The sequence below is a fragment of the Chelon labrosus genome (genome assembly GCF_963514085.1).
Source record: "Chelon labrosus genome assembly, chromosome: 5".
Lineage (NCBI taxonomy): Eukaryota > Metazoa > Chordata > Actinopteri > Mugiliformes > Mugilidae > Chelon > Chelon labrosus.
Window position 1 is genome coordinate 21,485,423 of NC_140341.1, and position 16,492 is coordinate 21,501,914.

A 16,492-nucleotide genomic window follows, 5' to 3' on the forward strand; every position below is an offset into this window, starting at 1 on the left:
ACTCTGAAACATCCCACACCACAGTGTTTTGCCAGAGACGAAGACAGCTTGTGCATTTGTAATTTTCCTTTGATCGTCCTTGTTCCTCCTCACATCATTTAACCTAAATAACTCAGTAAATAAGAACCGTATGGCAGCTTTATATATTCAAAAAAATATTTGCTATTTCACAACAGCATGTGTTTAACATTTTTTTTAACCATGTCTTTCTTAATATTAAGTGCACATAGCATTTGTACACTGAAAAGACATGATTACAACACTTAAAACTGAATTTCCTGTGGTTTATTTCTGCGGCTTCTACGACAGCTTCCATCAATTACATTTCATACGTTTCTTTTGCATCCTTACAGCAGCTCCATTGCAGTGTCCCGACATTATTTGTGAGGAAACAAATATAGACACGTTGAAGTGATGGGTCCCCAAATGACTGAAAATTAAAGGGTCATCCTCTGTGTCTGCGTATGCTGCAAATTGAAGCATACTGCCTGTAGTCTGAGTCAAAGTATTATTTTCAGCTAGATTAGATAAGCGCTACGGCTCTCTAGGGAATCTCCTGACTGGAAGTAGCCCCCCTGGTTGGTGCCCTGGCTCCGGTTGTGGATCAACCTCTGATGGCGAAAAGCTGACCTGACGTCGTCCCTCATTTAAAAAACTGACTGGAATAAAAAGAAAATATAAATATACACCGATCAGGCATATCATGGAGAAGGAAATAATACCGACCCTTTTGTGACAATGCAATGTTCTATTGGGAAACGTTTGGACCTGGCATTCGTGTGGATGTTACTTTGACAGGTTCCACCCACCTAGACAGGACCAGACACCCCCACCCCATATAAATGACACTCCTTGATGGTTTAGGAACAACTCAAAAAAACATGAAAAACAGCACAAAGTGACCTGGCTTCTCAATTCCCTCGATCCCACACTGATCAAGTATCTGTGGGATGATCCACAGAGACCCATCCCCTCAACACATAGCCCCCAAAGCCCCCCACTAACAACATTCTATTGCCAGACACCACATGACCCCCTCAGAAGGCCCATGTCCATTCTCTGATAACTCAGAACTGTTTTGGAGGCACAAGGGAGACCTACACATTATTAGGAAGCAAAACAAGCAAAGAAGAATACTGACTTAAATTAGATGGGAAAGTAGGAGAAAGTATAGGAATTTATTCAAAGGTAAATCAATACAGCAGTTGACAAAAATATCAATTTATATTTCATAAATTAATTAATTCCTACTTTAAAAAAAAATATATATATAGTTTTTAAGCATTTAATGTCATAGAACTTTATTCACTGAAATGTTGATTTATTTATTTATTTAATTTGGTTTTGATTGTGCCCGTCTCTGGTCCTTAATGGGAATATGGCCTGCAACACTGAATGTGAATAGATGTAATACTGTAATATACAGTTCACTCACTGTATGATTTGCTGGTCCCTGTGCAGTTCTGTTTGATCATGCTTAAGAAAGCTGCTGAGTGAAAAATGAGAGCAAAGTTCCAGCTGCATGTGCCATAAAACCTCACTTTCTCTTTGTTGTGGAAAGTTTCCGCGGCCCAAGTCGTTCTATAAGCGTTCTTCAACTCTCGTTTTCAGCTCGCTCCTCTCAGCTCCAAAGAAGCCCGTTGTGTATTTGAAAGCAGTTACCTCTGCACTGCGGCTGTCCCGAAACGACTTTATAGTTAAAACGGTTAAAACTTTCTTTGCCGTCCTCGGTTATTGCACTTTGTGCCAAATGTTCCCATGTTCATCATCAACTTTCTCCTCACCGGAGCCGTGCCCACTGTTAATTAAAGATCAAAGTCAGAGTCCCAGGTCAAGCCCCTGTGGTCAGGGGCAAGGGGAAGCTCTTTTCTTCTGGGGCTGTGGACTCCAGATGAGTCTGTCTCACTGTCCAGATGCGAGCAGAACCATAGTCAGAGCTGTCGGATGGAAACCTTATGTAGAATGAAAACAAAATAACCACAAAAACAAGGAGCAGAATGAGATCAGTCAGCTGATTCAAAACTTATTTCTGGTCCGTGTCATGTGTATTTAAACGTTGTGTTTAGACCTGAAAAGAGGTGTTGAACTCCTTGAAAGTCTCCTTGAATTGCTCTTAGCTTGAATTGACATGCCATTTGACAAACTTTTCCCAAGTGATATTAACAAAATAATGGGAAAGATAATTTTTTTTTTTTTACATTTATGTAATACATTTGGAATGTGTGTGTCTGCCCCTTTGACATTCTCCCCAAACTGGAAAGAACAAAAGGTGTCATTACAAGAATGGGGCATTATGCCGACAAATGGCAGAACCCTGTCTCCCTCTTACCACCCTCCTTTCACTTCCTGCCTCTCTGTGAATTGTGTGAATGTTTGGATGTATTTGACAATCTCTTATTAGTTTCAGAGTGGCCTAATGGACTCTAATAAGGTCTTATGTTACTCCGGAGTGGGACAGCTGCACCAACAGGCCCCCGCAGCCCCCGCGTGCAGCCGTCGGGGGCCCCACCGTACAGCTCGCTCTCCAGGCCCTCTGTGTTAACAGATAGATGGCTGAGCGGGGTTAGGTCACCGTACAGACAGATAGCAAAGAAGATGAAAACATATTTACAGTGCTGCAGCCAGCTAAAACAGGAAGAAACAGATGTCGAAAACATGGGTTCTCACGTATTTACATGTCACAGACCTTCAAACAGACACCCAAAACTTCATACCGTGAGCCTATATAAGGAGTCTGGCTGCTGTTGATTTATTGTGAAATGGGCTGTGGATAGATGAGAAGGAGAGAGAGGGGAAAAAAAGACACATTGTGTGGATATTTTTCAGCGGATTCGACAATATCCACATAAAACTTTTACAAAACTCTCCAGTGACTCCTCGGTGACCTGGGAAATCGCTCACCGTATTGCAGTTTCCGTCAAATAAACAAATATATTATTAGTATGCTATGACAACAGAGGAACAATCAAGTGATTAAACATGCTGACTGGCAGCAGCAGCGAGGCTGATTTAAGAATGTGATGACGTCCATGTTTGGACTGAGGGCCGCTCATTCGGCTGTTAGCTCAGATGAGTCGGATGAGGATGGAACACCGCCTCTGAATATTTCATGCTTTGTTTCTTTTGACAAGATGCCTCGGCGCAACTTCCTCCGCTCACCTAGGTCTCCGTTCTAATTGAGCGAGAGGGGAAGAGTGAGAGAGGAAGCGAGAGCAGTTGCCTTTGTTTATGCAGACTCCGAAGTGTGTTTAAGGGCTTTAAAAGAGTACTCTTGAGTATTAGACTGTCATTATCTTCCTGGGCTGTGTGTGTGTGCGTCTGCATGCGTGTTTGTGCGTAGCCGGCGAGGATGTTTTCTCAGTGGCGCCTTCAGAAGAACACATGAATTCTGTCTGGCTTGGAACGTCCTGTGCGAGTCGGAGTTATGCGAGTGTGTGTGCATGATGTGTGTGACTGACTGCGGCCCGCCATTGCGTCGAACATATTTCTGTGTTTCTGCACCCATATCAGAAGATGTCATCTGATTTTGTCATGGCAAAAGTCGGTGAGCTGACGTGGAGTTTTTTAAAAAATCGCACAAGGGGAATGGCCGTGTCAGTCATCGTCTGGATTACAGTATGTTTTGTGAGCAGCCTTCGGCCTTTCCACGGAGAATGTGAGGCCAGATCTAATCTCGCTAAGTCCGTCTTTCATCTGTCATTAGAACAGACCGGAGCAGGTGAACCAGCTCCTATCTACCATCGGTGTGAAATTCCTGCAACCCTAATTTGATCCTAAAACAGCAAACGGAGGCCGAATGTGCGCGCGTGCTTGTGTGTGTGCGTGAGCTTTGTGCGTGTGCGTTGCAAACGCAAGCAGCTGTTCCGCTCTACGTCGAGACCCAGGTTTACATTCTTGCAGGATTTGCCAAGACACACAACCCCGAAACTTGCCAGCACCCTAATGCTTATTACGATCACACAATCATAAATCTGTATACAAATACGCGGCGTCGCACATGTGCGAGACCTTCAGGCGTCATTTATGATATATTTATATAAGCCATAAGCAGAGGAAGAAATAAAAAAACAGTTTTAGAAAGAAGATAAGTTTTGTCAAGATTTATTGTAGATACATGTTCTGCAGTTATTTGTATTTGATGACTGCGGCAATCTCGGCATTTAAAAAAAAAAAAAAAAGTTTTTTTTCTTTTGTTGACGGACTTCCTTTGCTTCCCTTCTCCCTTGCTGCTCACCCCAGTGGCTGATGGACTTGGCTGCCGGTTCAAAGCCCTCCGTCCATCTCATGTCGAATGTTTTACATCACTCTCCACTCTCTCGCTTAAGTGATTTAGCCGCTGCCCTCATGTGCGCGGCCTGGCTTTCAAGCAGACTCACATGATGCATCTTTCACTGACATTGTCACGCAAGCCTGCATCAGCTCGGCCGATAAATTGCCTAAGCTTAGCTCGAAATGAGTCGGCATTTTATTTTACCGTGTAACCACTCCGATCGGCAATTTTGTACACCATGCAGTGAAGCAAATGTTTCCCTGTAATGTCATTGGGGTTGCTGGTATTGCCGGTCAGCTGAGTCTCTATTACTGAGCAGTCTGGTCAGACCAGAACCAAATGCCAGTAAATGCTGGACTTGTGTTCTGCAAGGAAGGGGATCAGAGTACTCTAATGGAACTCCAGCTGCTCTGTTTGTGACAGATTTGGTTTGTGAACTGTTCAAATATAACCCAGTAATCTAAAGTTTTTAAGCGTATAGCGTAGATTTTTTGCCTAATGCCTCACTTACGAGCGGATCGAATTTCGGCTCTAATCACTTAACAAAAGGAAAATATGTTCAGCATCACCGCCGTACTCTTTCAGGTATGCTTACTATTTTTCTTGTGGTTTTCGTGCCCCATACTGTTTTCCGTACAGTGTTTTTTTGTGTATTTTTTCTGCCAGACTGTTGAGTTGAGCGCTGTGAATTCATGGAACTCTTGGCTCTCCTCTGGTCCCTTGGAAGGGCTGTGTTTGTTTGTGTTGGCCATTATATAACTGCCCGGCTCTCACAAGAGCATGTCAGCTCTACACACACACACACACACACGAACAAACGCTTTGAAATGCACACTCTCATAGCATCACATCTCCCCTCAATTGCGCTGGCTGTAACGACTATTTCTAATCCAGTAACAGGCTAATGTATTGCACATCATTCCCTCTTTTGTGTTGTCCAAAATGTGTTGGCATACTGTACATGTGCTGTGCATCTGTGTGTTTTAGCTCTTATGCATCCAGTTCGCTGAGTCCTCTGACACGCTGCTCCCTCTTCAAGCAGCACCCTGCCGCACATTGTACGCTGTAGCATCATGCGCTCAGAAAGGAAGCAGCACAGCCGAGCACAGTGCAACCAATATCCTGCCATTATTGGGCATTTTGTTCCTCGTTGAAGGGCAACCCCAGCCTCCATGGCTCAGAGTGGAGGTCACTCATATACTCCCAGCTCACACATTTTCAGGACCAATCCGGGGAATCACATCAGTTAAATCTGCCCTGTGTGGAAGTGTGTGTGTGTTTGAGTGAATTGAGCATTATACTATAAGTGGCTCTGTTCTAACACTGGTGTTCCATTGCATCAGCCCTCTCCTCTCTTGTCGGTTTAGCTTAGCGCCGAGCCTTTTTTTTTTTTTTCCTGTTGCAACCTTTTGGCTGTGTGCTGCCTGGCATTTAGCCCTTTTGGAGCTGAAAAGGAGAGGAGAGGCTGGAAGAAAGGACAAGGCTTGGATTGAGTGCTCCAGTGAGAAAGGTCTTGAATCGCGATGTTAACAGCATAACAGCATCGAGCAGAAATTGCTAGATGTAAAACTACACCCGACTTCTTTTCTCCCTGAAATCACAGCCGTATCTGCTAATGCCAATAAAATGGGAGGAAACGCAAAGTATGGCACCGTAGGAGCCGAGCACTCACGCTGGAGAAGGGGATCACATATTTATTTCTTTATTATACATATATTTTTTCATTTCCCATGAACTTTATACAGCATGCTTCAAGTTTTATTGAATCTTGCTCTGTTACTATTTTTTATTGACTTGTAAACAGCTCAGTTGTGGCTGAACTTGGAACAAAAGGGAACGTGCCTCCTCATAAACGTATGCATGCATTCATTTAATAATTACAGTATATACAGTATTTAGAATGGATTACTATGTTTAGAGATGCCTGCTATTTTAAGCTTGTGCGCTTTTCTCCCCTTTCAGTTGTTTCCATTGCTGCCCACACTACTGCTAGACTGTATGATGATCTCCATAACCTTGATGTGCAAAAAACAAAACAAAAAAAAAAGGGCAAATTAAATCATGCCAAGCATCCTGCAGCAACTATACTAACTCTCACTCGACAACAGAGTAGCTAGGAGGAATACGCTATGTGTCTGCAGGGAGGGAGACCGAATGCACAGAATTGCTAACTATGCAAAGAAACAGTGATTGCGTATACTGTAATGTTTATTTACACGTGCATAGAGAGAGATACAAGCACAAGTGGGGAAAGAGTGGGGAAGAGAGAAAGTGCACATTCATATGCTCATCCATTGCTGCACGCGCTTCCCGAAATATCGAATGAACATATGTCTGCGTCTGCATCCCTCTTAAATCACTGTCTACTTCTTCATCTCGGTGTGCACTCATATAGTATATTGATGCTTTGCCTGTCTCTCTGTGTGTGTGTGTGTGCGTGTGTGTGTGTTTCTGGCATGCGAAAGGCAAGGAAGCTGCAGCCAAGGATGCAGGAAAAGGTTTGTTCATTCTGGGTATTATTGCCTGTTTGCTTTTCTTTTTATGGGCCTTCCATTGGAGGCTGGGGGTGACGGGTAAGCCTGTCACCTCGGGGCCCTGGTGCTGCTGGGACTTCAAAGCTGTTGGTAACCACAGGCTCAGGAATTCAACTTAGCACACACGCATACAAATGTACACAAATGCACACGCACGCACGCGCACACTCACACAACTGTGCCTACTACAGAAATGGAGGACTAGATAGATGGGGTGTTTATTTGATGGAGAGGCCCCTGCCAGTCGAGAAAACCCCTTCACAGTGGTAAGTCTTTGTGTGTTCGAATGTGTGTGTGTGCGCATGTATGTATGCCTGCATGTATCAAATGCACACAGGCATGCAGATCTATGTATGCGTGCTATAAAACAAAGAAAAAATAATTGTATCGGTAGGTGTAAATACTTGCGAGCGTACATATAAGTGTACTTCTGTGCGTTTTCACACATACAGCTAACGAGTGTGGCTTAACACTGTCGCGTGATAATTGTGGCATAACTGCCATATTTGTTGTGTGTGTACATTCATGCGAGAATGTGTGTCAGCGCATAGACAAGGACAGAAGGAGGGACACCCCGGGATGTGTCCCGTTCAACAGACAAAGTGAATGTTTGGATACACAAAGGGGTGTGGAACATGGGAGGCACTCCATCATTTCTGATAGATGAGCGAGAGAGGGGCGGTGGGGGGGGGGAGGTGGGTGTACCCCCCCGCTGATATGAGGCGCTATCAGTTCTGCATTCTGTGTTTTTTTGTCTCTTCTAATTGTTTTCCCTTGAATGTATCTTTTAAAATGTTCTGCTGAGTTGGCCAAAAAGAAATATGTTTCACAACTATTTGAAGACACAAAGGTGTGTCACTAGGATAAATACAATAGAGTAGAGCCAGTCATATCCTCTCAATAGGCCTAATCATAACACCATTACTGCCCATACTGGGACTATTCCTATAATCAAAGGATATTTACTGTTAGATTATGTCACATTCTGAATCAAAATCAGCGATAAGGAGCCCTCTTAAGATAAATCTTGTGCAGCGTCTGCTGTCCTTGGTGCTGAAGATATGCTGGCGCCCTCAGCTGTAACCTCAGACACATCTAGGGGCTGCGCCTGTCAAGTGTCTCACTTATCTAAACATGCACCATAGACATGTATTGTACTGTGACACAGTAAGTAGTTGTCAGAAGCATCATCTCATTGTACAGCTGAGATGCGTTTAGTGAAGAGAGGCCTCTCGGTGTCATTCCGGTTAGAAAAGCCCAAGCGTTGCCGCATAAGTGTCTGTCTTCGCGCAGCTGTCTTATCTTTGCTCTGCTGCTGCGTCACAGATGTCACCGTAACCGTAACATTTTAACAAACAGTGCGCTTCTTTAATGACAGCCCAGAACAGCAGCATGAGCTGTAACACTTCTGCGAATAAGGGCACAGCATGGAAGTCTAGTGGTAATTCTGTAGTGTGGTCTCAGGCATTTCAAGTCATGGCAGTTATCATTGATGTAGTGACATGTTAATACTGCTGTTTTTATTTGTCAAAGAACTCTCAAAGCCACTGATGTATTCATTCTCTGCTTTGATGCTCTGTTCTAATGGTAAATTATGTGAAACATCTGCACAACACAATAAGTCACTGGCAAACAGCATGCTGGAGTATCAGCTTGAGTCCAGGAGGAGCATAAGATAACAGCATGTCAACTGGCTGTAGTTTTAAAACAGATTATACTGCATTTGAAGTCTGATGCTTGGTTTATAGTCCTGCAACTTGCCTATGCCACAGCGGGTTAAGCCGTCGAAACCATTTATACCTGTGCACTGATGTGTCTGTATTGTTCTGTTTTTATGCCACTAAAACGCTAGGCAGCGACTGGCCAGCTGTGCTGAGTTTCACACAATGGCGAGTGGAAGTGAGCGGCTCATATTGGAGTTGAATTTAATAAATGTGATTCAACAGTTAGTTTCACTCAAATCTCTGCAGCACAGAAGACAGAGAAGACATTTGAGTAGATGGTTTGTAGAAGAGGAGGCTGAACAAGAGACAAGAGCTTGGTCCTTGTCCGGCTGCTGAGACACCTGAACAGGGAAATGCATTTTACACCACTGACAGCCATTACGTTCTGTAGTGCTGTGCACATCAGGTTAGAGTGTATAGGGCATATTTTCGAGGAGGTGCACATCAGATCACATCAGATTTTGCTCAGGGTCTGTGCTATAGGTACGGTTTGATGGGTTACTACAAACCAAGCTTAACTTGCAGCGCTGGGGCAGTGCACTGGTGTCTGTTTCCACAGCTCTCTATCTACAGAGAGTGCAGATTCAACCAATGAAGAGGCTACGAAGTTGCACTTAGATCACAGTCCTCCATCAAGCCAACAGCAGGTCACCCCTGGGTGATGACACTATGCTGTTTGGTTGAAAGGCTGCCTTTAAGCTGAATGGGAATGACCACAGCAGAAGCGTGAAGCCTGCGTTTCTAAGCAGTGCTTGTGACTGCTGATGCAGCAGGTCTGCCAGTATCAATGCTCTCCGACGTCGATCCATATTAAAACACGGTTTCACTATAAATAAGTTCTTTATCCAGTCTATTCTGCGGCAAGGGCAAAGCCCAAATGCCTCAAACATGACAAATAGTACCCTGCATTTGCACATGTGCCACATATTTTTCGGCGCTGCCAAGTGGCAGCATACAAATACAGCACTTTGTGTCTGCAAGGCTATTCGCAGCACCAGTGCATTATCGTGCCAGAGCCTCAAAGCAGCCCAGAGAGAGGATGAACTTTGTAATATTTGTATTGGTTAAAGACAGTCCATACTTAAATACTATATCAAATAACACTGACTACAAACCTGTAAAAGTCGTATTTATTACTTTGGATTTCCCCGTGGTTTTTGCTCACAAGCTCCATTTTACCCACACAACATTCCCTTCCCTCATTTCTCTTTCTGGCTCTCTCTCTTACACACAGAGGCGCACCAATCAGTTCCTAACTGATCCTTGGTTCGCCCTTGCTTGGTTTGTATTTTTTTTAATCTGTTTATTTCCTTGTAAACTGTGTTTGCTCGTGTTGTTGACCTTGCTAACATAACCTTGGTGTTAACATTGTTTGTGTCTGCCGTCATAATCAGGTGTGCTGGAAGTGAGGCATCAGCGCTCCTCTGGGCTCTATATGTGCTTATGTGTGTGAGGGAGAGTGAGAGAGAGAGAGAGAGAGAGAGAGAAGTAGGGAATGGGAACATGACATGAGTGTGAGTGGCATGCCTGTCAATATATACGGGTCATTAGTAAACCAGAAATGAGCAGAAGAGAGGAGAGGAAGACAAAGCGCTTACCGCAGCTGGAACTGCTTCTTACTGACGCACACACACAAATATGAACACTTCACTAGTGCAGTGATTCTTTTTTTGTCAATCCTTTACTAAATCAACATTTTCAATAATGTTACACATTCAAATTTCCTTCTGTCTACAGACATAGATTAAGACATCCCTTTTCATTCATTTTTCACATTAATTTAAGGTTTTTTAACTAAAACATGCTGAAGTGGATCGAGGGGAATCTGGTTAGGGGTCTGTTTTAAATCCTTTTTGAGAACTGGAATGAAAGACTGTGGAAAGACATATCTTGACTTTCCAGGTCCAAATTCTATTGTACTGCTTCTAATGACTCCGCTAGCAAATGCTGAAGGAAACTTGGTAGAAGGTCTGTTACAAACTATAGCGTTGGCCTTTATACTGTCAGCAAATGTGTAATAAGACATATGTTGACTTTAGGAGTGAGAGATATGTTCTTCCATTCTGATGTCATGTTTTTTCCCAGAATCTGCTACATAGTTTAGATTTATTTAAGTTTTCTATACACATGTGGATGAAATGGATAGTGTGAGGTTCCTTCGGCCATTCATAGCAAAGATAGTCCCAAAAGGTATGTGAGGTACAGCTCATTTTTTGTTTAGACACTCAAATATGGGGGGGGGGGGGCATTTCTTTTAATGATTTCTAGTCTGTCTCATTGTTCAGCGAAAAAAGAAAACTTGCACTAAAAGCAGCTTGTTTGCATGATTGTAAACCAAGTAAAGATGTCACATGCCACAAGGCAGAACTACCAACGTGTGAGGCACCTATGTCAGCTGAAAAGATTTTATTTCTGTCTGTTGGCCGGCAGACATTTGGACATTCCTGAGAACAAAAACGTGGATTTTCCATGAATAGTGCAGAACCTTACCTTCTTTAACTGCCAAGTAAACCAGTAAGTGGACTCCACTGACTCATTGCTAAGACACACACACACTCCTCGTGTGCATGCACACAAAGCAACCAGGGGAAAATGTATTTCTCAGCTTGTGCCCTTGCTCAAGCCACTGATGTCCCAGACAGACCTGTCTTTCTGAAATGATGCATAGACTCAGACTCCATGCATCCTTGATTCTTCCTACTCCAGCAGTTGATCGAGAAGCAGCAAAAGGTCTCTGCACTCATTTATTGCCTACTCCAGCCATCCCCATCCAGCCGCACGAAGCCGAGTGGTGACATTTTACCTTCATCAGTGGCGGTTAACTTAGAAACGGTGTCAGATGGAACGACATGCCCTCTGGTGTGTCAAAATGTGTGTGCGTTTGCGTGTGAATGCGTAGACCTGCGAGAGAGGAGTGGATCATTTGCGTGGGAGAACTGTACCGCTGTTGTGTATGCATATGAGCATGTCGGCCTGTGTGTGCTGATTAAAGGCAGTCAGGCCTCAGCGATCAGGCCTTTAGCTGTCCCTGCACTCCGAATGCCAAACACAAGTGAGCATTCCCAGTGCAGCCAAGCGCGGAGACTGCAACGGTAGACCACACTGGACAGCCTTAAAGGCCCACAGCTGTGTGCATATGTGTGTGCCTTTTGGGAAAATTATTCACATTGAATAGACGATTTAGTTTTTCTTTTATCTTGACGATCGATTTTCAGCATATAAACGAAACCCTACTGACTTTGTGAAAAAAATTGCGTATAACTTCAAGTTTCTTCACTATTATTGTCCAGTTCTTGGGTCCTACTGTCACAAGTAAAGCAATTATTTTGAATGTGGAAAAAACAAAACCTCAGTTTGGACATTCATTCATTCATTCATTCATCTTCTGTAACCGTTTGTCCTGTGATAACCGTGTTATTTAGATACAGCATAGCTCATGAATCCCAGTATTACAGATTACCCACATCTTCTAAGTCCCTTAAGATGTCTTTAATATGTACCAACAAGTGTTTGCACAGCCAAAACTGTTGAATGCTACGTCCCTTATTCTGTGCGTCCTGTGTTATGGAGGCCTGCATTAAGTGTCACTTAGACCACGACAAAGAATCCAACCTTTAAAGGTTGAGGGATACTGTGGAGATGAGCGCTGACCTTTCTCGCAAATTACACACACAGACACACAAATATGCACGGGAGGTTAGGAGCGGCGAGGAGATGAGCGGAGCAAAATGGCAGACAGCAGTGTCCAACAAGATTACTGTACTCATCATCCACATATTCCCCTCCTCCGCCGATTCATTTCCCTCCACCTCTGTCTGTTCAAACGGATGGCACCAGACATTTGTCAAGGTGAAGGTAGCTCGGCCCACGCCTGGCGATACAACCAACCAATTTTTCCATTTCTTCCGCTCGGCTAGTCTCATGCTATTAAGTGTTCAATTTCAGCACCTGGAGGCGATGCCAAAGTGCAAAGCCTGGAGGAATGTTAGAGAAATCTCCCTGATTAATGCAAGCCCCCACCTCCATCACTGACTGTTTCTCCCGGCGTTCTCAGCTGTCTTTGTATTGCTGCTGATGCAAACATCTAAACTGATGTGTGGTTTTGCAATACGCGCGCGTCAGTTTCTGTTCTGCATGCCTGATTTAATGCTTTTCATTGAATCATGACTTCAAGCGGGTTTCTTTAAACTAGATTACAACCGCATAAAGCACAGCACAATGTAAGAAAGATCAAAATTAACTCTGAATTTGTTTAGACTATACAAGAAAACGTCACTTATACAACACTAGATTTTACTTTCATTTGCATGTTTCCAATCAACAGGCCTCATGTGGCACTGATTCCTCTGCGTATCCTGAGATGGGATGGCGACGGCAGCCAAGGGCAAGTGAAGTGTATGGTATTGATGAGACCCCACCTCTAATGAGCTTCAGCCAATTAATCCATCGATTTACATGTAAATGGCTCCTCAAAGGTTACTGGCTGTGGCTGCCATCTGCATGTACTTATCATGCTAATGTTGCGCTGAGTGACACGTACACCCTCAACACGCATGCAGAAATTTAGGGGTTGAGAGACGCAACGCGTGAGAGAGAGAGACGGGACTGCTTGATCGTTGATGGATTGCGCTGCATCCCATTATCAGCCAAATAAGGTGTTAATTACAATGCCATACATCAACCTCGGGTGCAAACACCTTTTAATTATGAGGCAAGCATGTTTCGTCTGTCAATCTCCCCCACGTCTCTGCGCATAAGTGCGTTGGGACATATTTTTTTAATGTGTTTTTCTTCTCACTTTAATACTGTTATCTACTTTCAATCATATGTTCTATCGATTCTAATATAATAAAAAATGGATTTGAAACTACCCTGGACAGGTCTCCAGTCTATCGCAGGGCTAACACAGAGAGACGGACAACCATTCACACTCACACCTCGGGCTAATTTAGATTCAACCAATTACTCTAATGAGCGTGTCCTCGGACAGTGAAAGGAAGCCGGAGTACCTGGAGAGAACCGATTCAGACACAGGGAGAACATGCAAACTCCACACAGAAAGGCCCCAGTCGATTCTAGAAGTCAGTTTACATTAGTCCAGGATGTAGCAATAATGGCGTGATTTGGATCCAATGTGGAGCTGAGCACTCTGTGAATTCCATATACATTTTTAGTTTCTCCTTCTTATGTGAGGATGCTGCAGTACAAAACTGCTAATTCTGGTTTGCAAAAAAGAAAAAGGCTCACTGAAGTCTTTCACCTAAACAATGCGTTATTGCAGAGTTCTGCTATCAGCCAGCTCACTGACTGAGGTTCAGTGTTAATTACCAGTGTGCTCAGCTTAACTGAGATACCCAGTAAATTGTCCCCAGGTGGGGAAAGAATAGGCTCTATCTTCATTTCTCATAACTGCAGTTGAGCTAATTATGATGAGTGTGTGTGTGTGTGTTTTTGTCACCTATGTGTGTTTATGGCCACTTGAGAGCTTTCTATACGTGTTTTGTGCGCGTGTGACTTGCTCATTTTGTCATGTTTGTGTGCATGTTTATGCGTGTGCACATGGGCGTGATGCTTCAAAGAGCTGCCTGTGTGTGCATGTGTGAGTATGTTTGTACGTTCAAGCATGGCGAGACTGCAGTTGGCACGCGCTAAAACATGCAACTTCCAAAGCCAACAGTTCTGTTAAGTGAGATGTGTTGTGCTATAACGATGCCATCTATCACTCCTTTCATCTCTTCATTCCTTTATCCCCCTCACTCCTCCATCACTGTCTCTGTGGCCTCATTAATTTAGCCTGGACTATTTATGGGCCTATGAAAACAATAAGGGAAAAAGGAGAAAGAGTTTTACAGGCACGAAAGATATTTGTAGTGCATGGGAAATATGAGGAAGCAAGCTGAATTAGAGAGAACATACTAAATTACTTTCAGTTAATTGCACTTGACCCATAGCATCTGGTTAACATTGGAGAATGCTTTCAAATACAGTGTGCTGTATGTGTCCTGACATACACTGCCTGGCCAAAAAAAAAGTTGCCACCAAAGAAAAAGGTCACACACTCTAATATTTCGTTGGACCTCCTTTAGCTTTGATCACAGCACGCATTCGCTGTGGCATTGTTTCGATAAGCTTCAGCAATGTCACAAGATTTATTTCCATCCAGTGTTGCATTCATTTTTCACCAAGATCTTGTATTGATGATGGGAGAGTCTGACCACTGCACAAAGTCTTCTCCATCACATCCCAAAGATTCTCAATGGGGTTAAGGTCTGGACTCTGTGGTGGCCAATCCACGTGTGAAAATGATGTCTCCCTGACCAACTGCAGCAACCCCAGATCATAGCACTGCCCCCACAGGCTTGTACAGTAGACACTAGGCATGATGGGTGCATCACTTCATCTACCTCTCTTCTTACCCTGATGCCCCCATCACTCTGAAACAGGGGAAATCTGGACTCATCAGACCACATGAACTTCTTCCATTGTAAATTGAAGCCTTTTTTTTCCAGTTAGCCTCACTGATTAGTGGTTTTCTTAAGGTTACACAGCTGCTCAGTCCCAATCCCTTGAGTTCCCTTCACATTTTACGTGTGGGAATACTCTTACTTTCACTGTTAAACATAGCCCTGAGTACTGCTGTTGTTTTTCTTCGATTTGATTTCACCAAACATTTAAGTGATCATGATCAATCAGGATTTTTTTCCGACCGCTTTTCTTCCTCGAAGACGATGGTTCCCCACTCTCCTTCCAGTTTTTAATAATGCGTTGGACAGTGCTTAATCCAATTTTAGTAGTTTCTACAATCTCATTAGATGTTTTCTCTGCTTGATGCATTCCAATGATTTGACTCTTCTCAAACAGACTAACATTTTTTCCACGACCACAGGATGTGTCTTTAGACATGGTTGTTTAAGAAATGAGAAGCTAATCATTGCATCAGTTGGGGTTAAATAACTTGTTGCCAGATGAAAGATAATCACCCATGCAGTATTTATCCAATAGGAGGCTCGTAACTATTTGCTTAGTTTAATCGACATGGCGACTTTTTTTTGGCCATACAGTGTATAACAACATGAAAACAGTATATCCATATACAATGGCACAATTTTCGATGAGAATGCATTGCTTTAAATATTGCTTGTACTGTAAACGGTTATATGAATTTGAATAGGTAATAGATCAGTTGATGGTGGCGAGTATTTGGAGAGATGGATGGTAGTGGAAGGATGGAAGGTCCTAAATCCTCAAATTACTGTATGCACTACATTCAAATGTGTTGCAGGTATGAAGCAAATATAATCTGTTACACTCAAACACACCTTCAGCTAAAGTTGATCTCTCAATTTGCTGTCTCTTTTTTCACCTCCTGTTTCATCAAAACAGCATGTGTCAACTTTTTGTGTTTCAAGTTCCTCTCTCATTCAAATAGAAAAGCAAAGGGGTTGATCTTCCCAACTGAACTGTCATCAGCAAAAATAGACAAAAGGTTGATACTTTGCCTCTTGACAGTGAATACCTGAAATTATCTGAACATTACACCATGTTGAGTTTCCACTGCATATGTGGTTCTGATTGCGTGAACACACTGCTAGTTTTTTTGTAGCTCAACTGTTAATTGACAGCTGACTACTGTGACAATAGCAAGAAGGCTTTCACTGGAAGGAATCCAGTATGATCAGAGTTGGAGCTGCAGTGATGGAATATAATCATGGTCGACATTGCAATGTCACTCAAGTGCTTGGTGACAACCTCAGTGGAGGGGTTTGGAATGGCCACTGATTGTATATTTAACCTGGCAACATGTGAAGAAAACACATATGATTGAAAAAGTTGAAGGCAGTTCAACTTTCATGTTGCGTCTGACATGTAATGACGAGTGTCAGAAGCACGTTGCTTCCTATCACTGACTTCCACTGAAATTGTGTTATAGTTTGTCACACTCTCACTGCTGGTGTGAGCACACC

General features: G+C 43.2%; 1 protein-coding gene across 3 annotated transcripts in view; it reads left to right on the forward strand.

Annotated features, from left to right (window-relative positions):
• epha3 (eph receptor A3) overlaps positions 1 to 16,492 on the forward strand; it is a 93,799-nt gene that overhangs the window by 18,556 nt on the left and 58,751 nt on the right. The window lies entirely within an intron of this gene.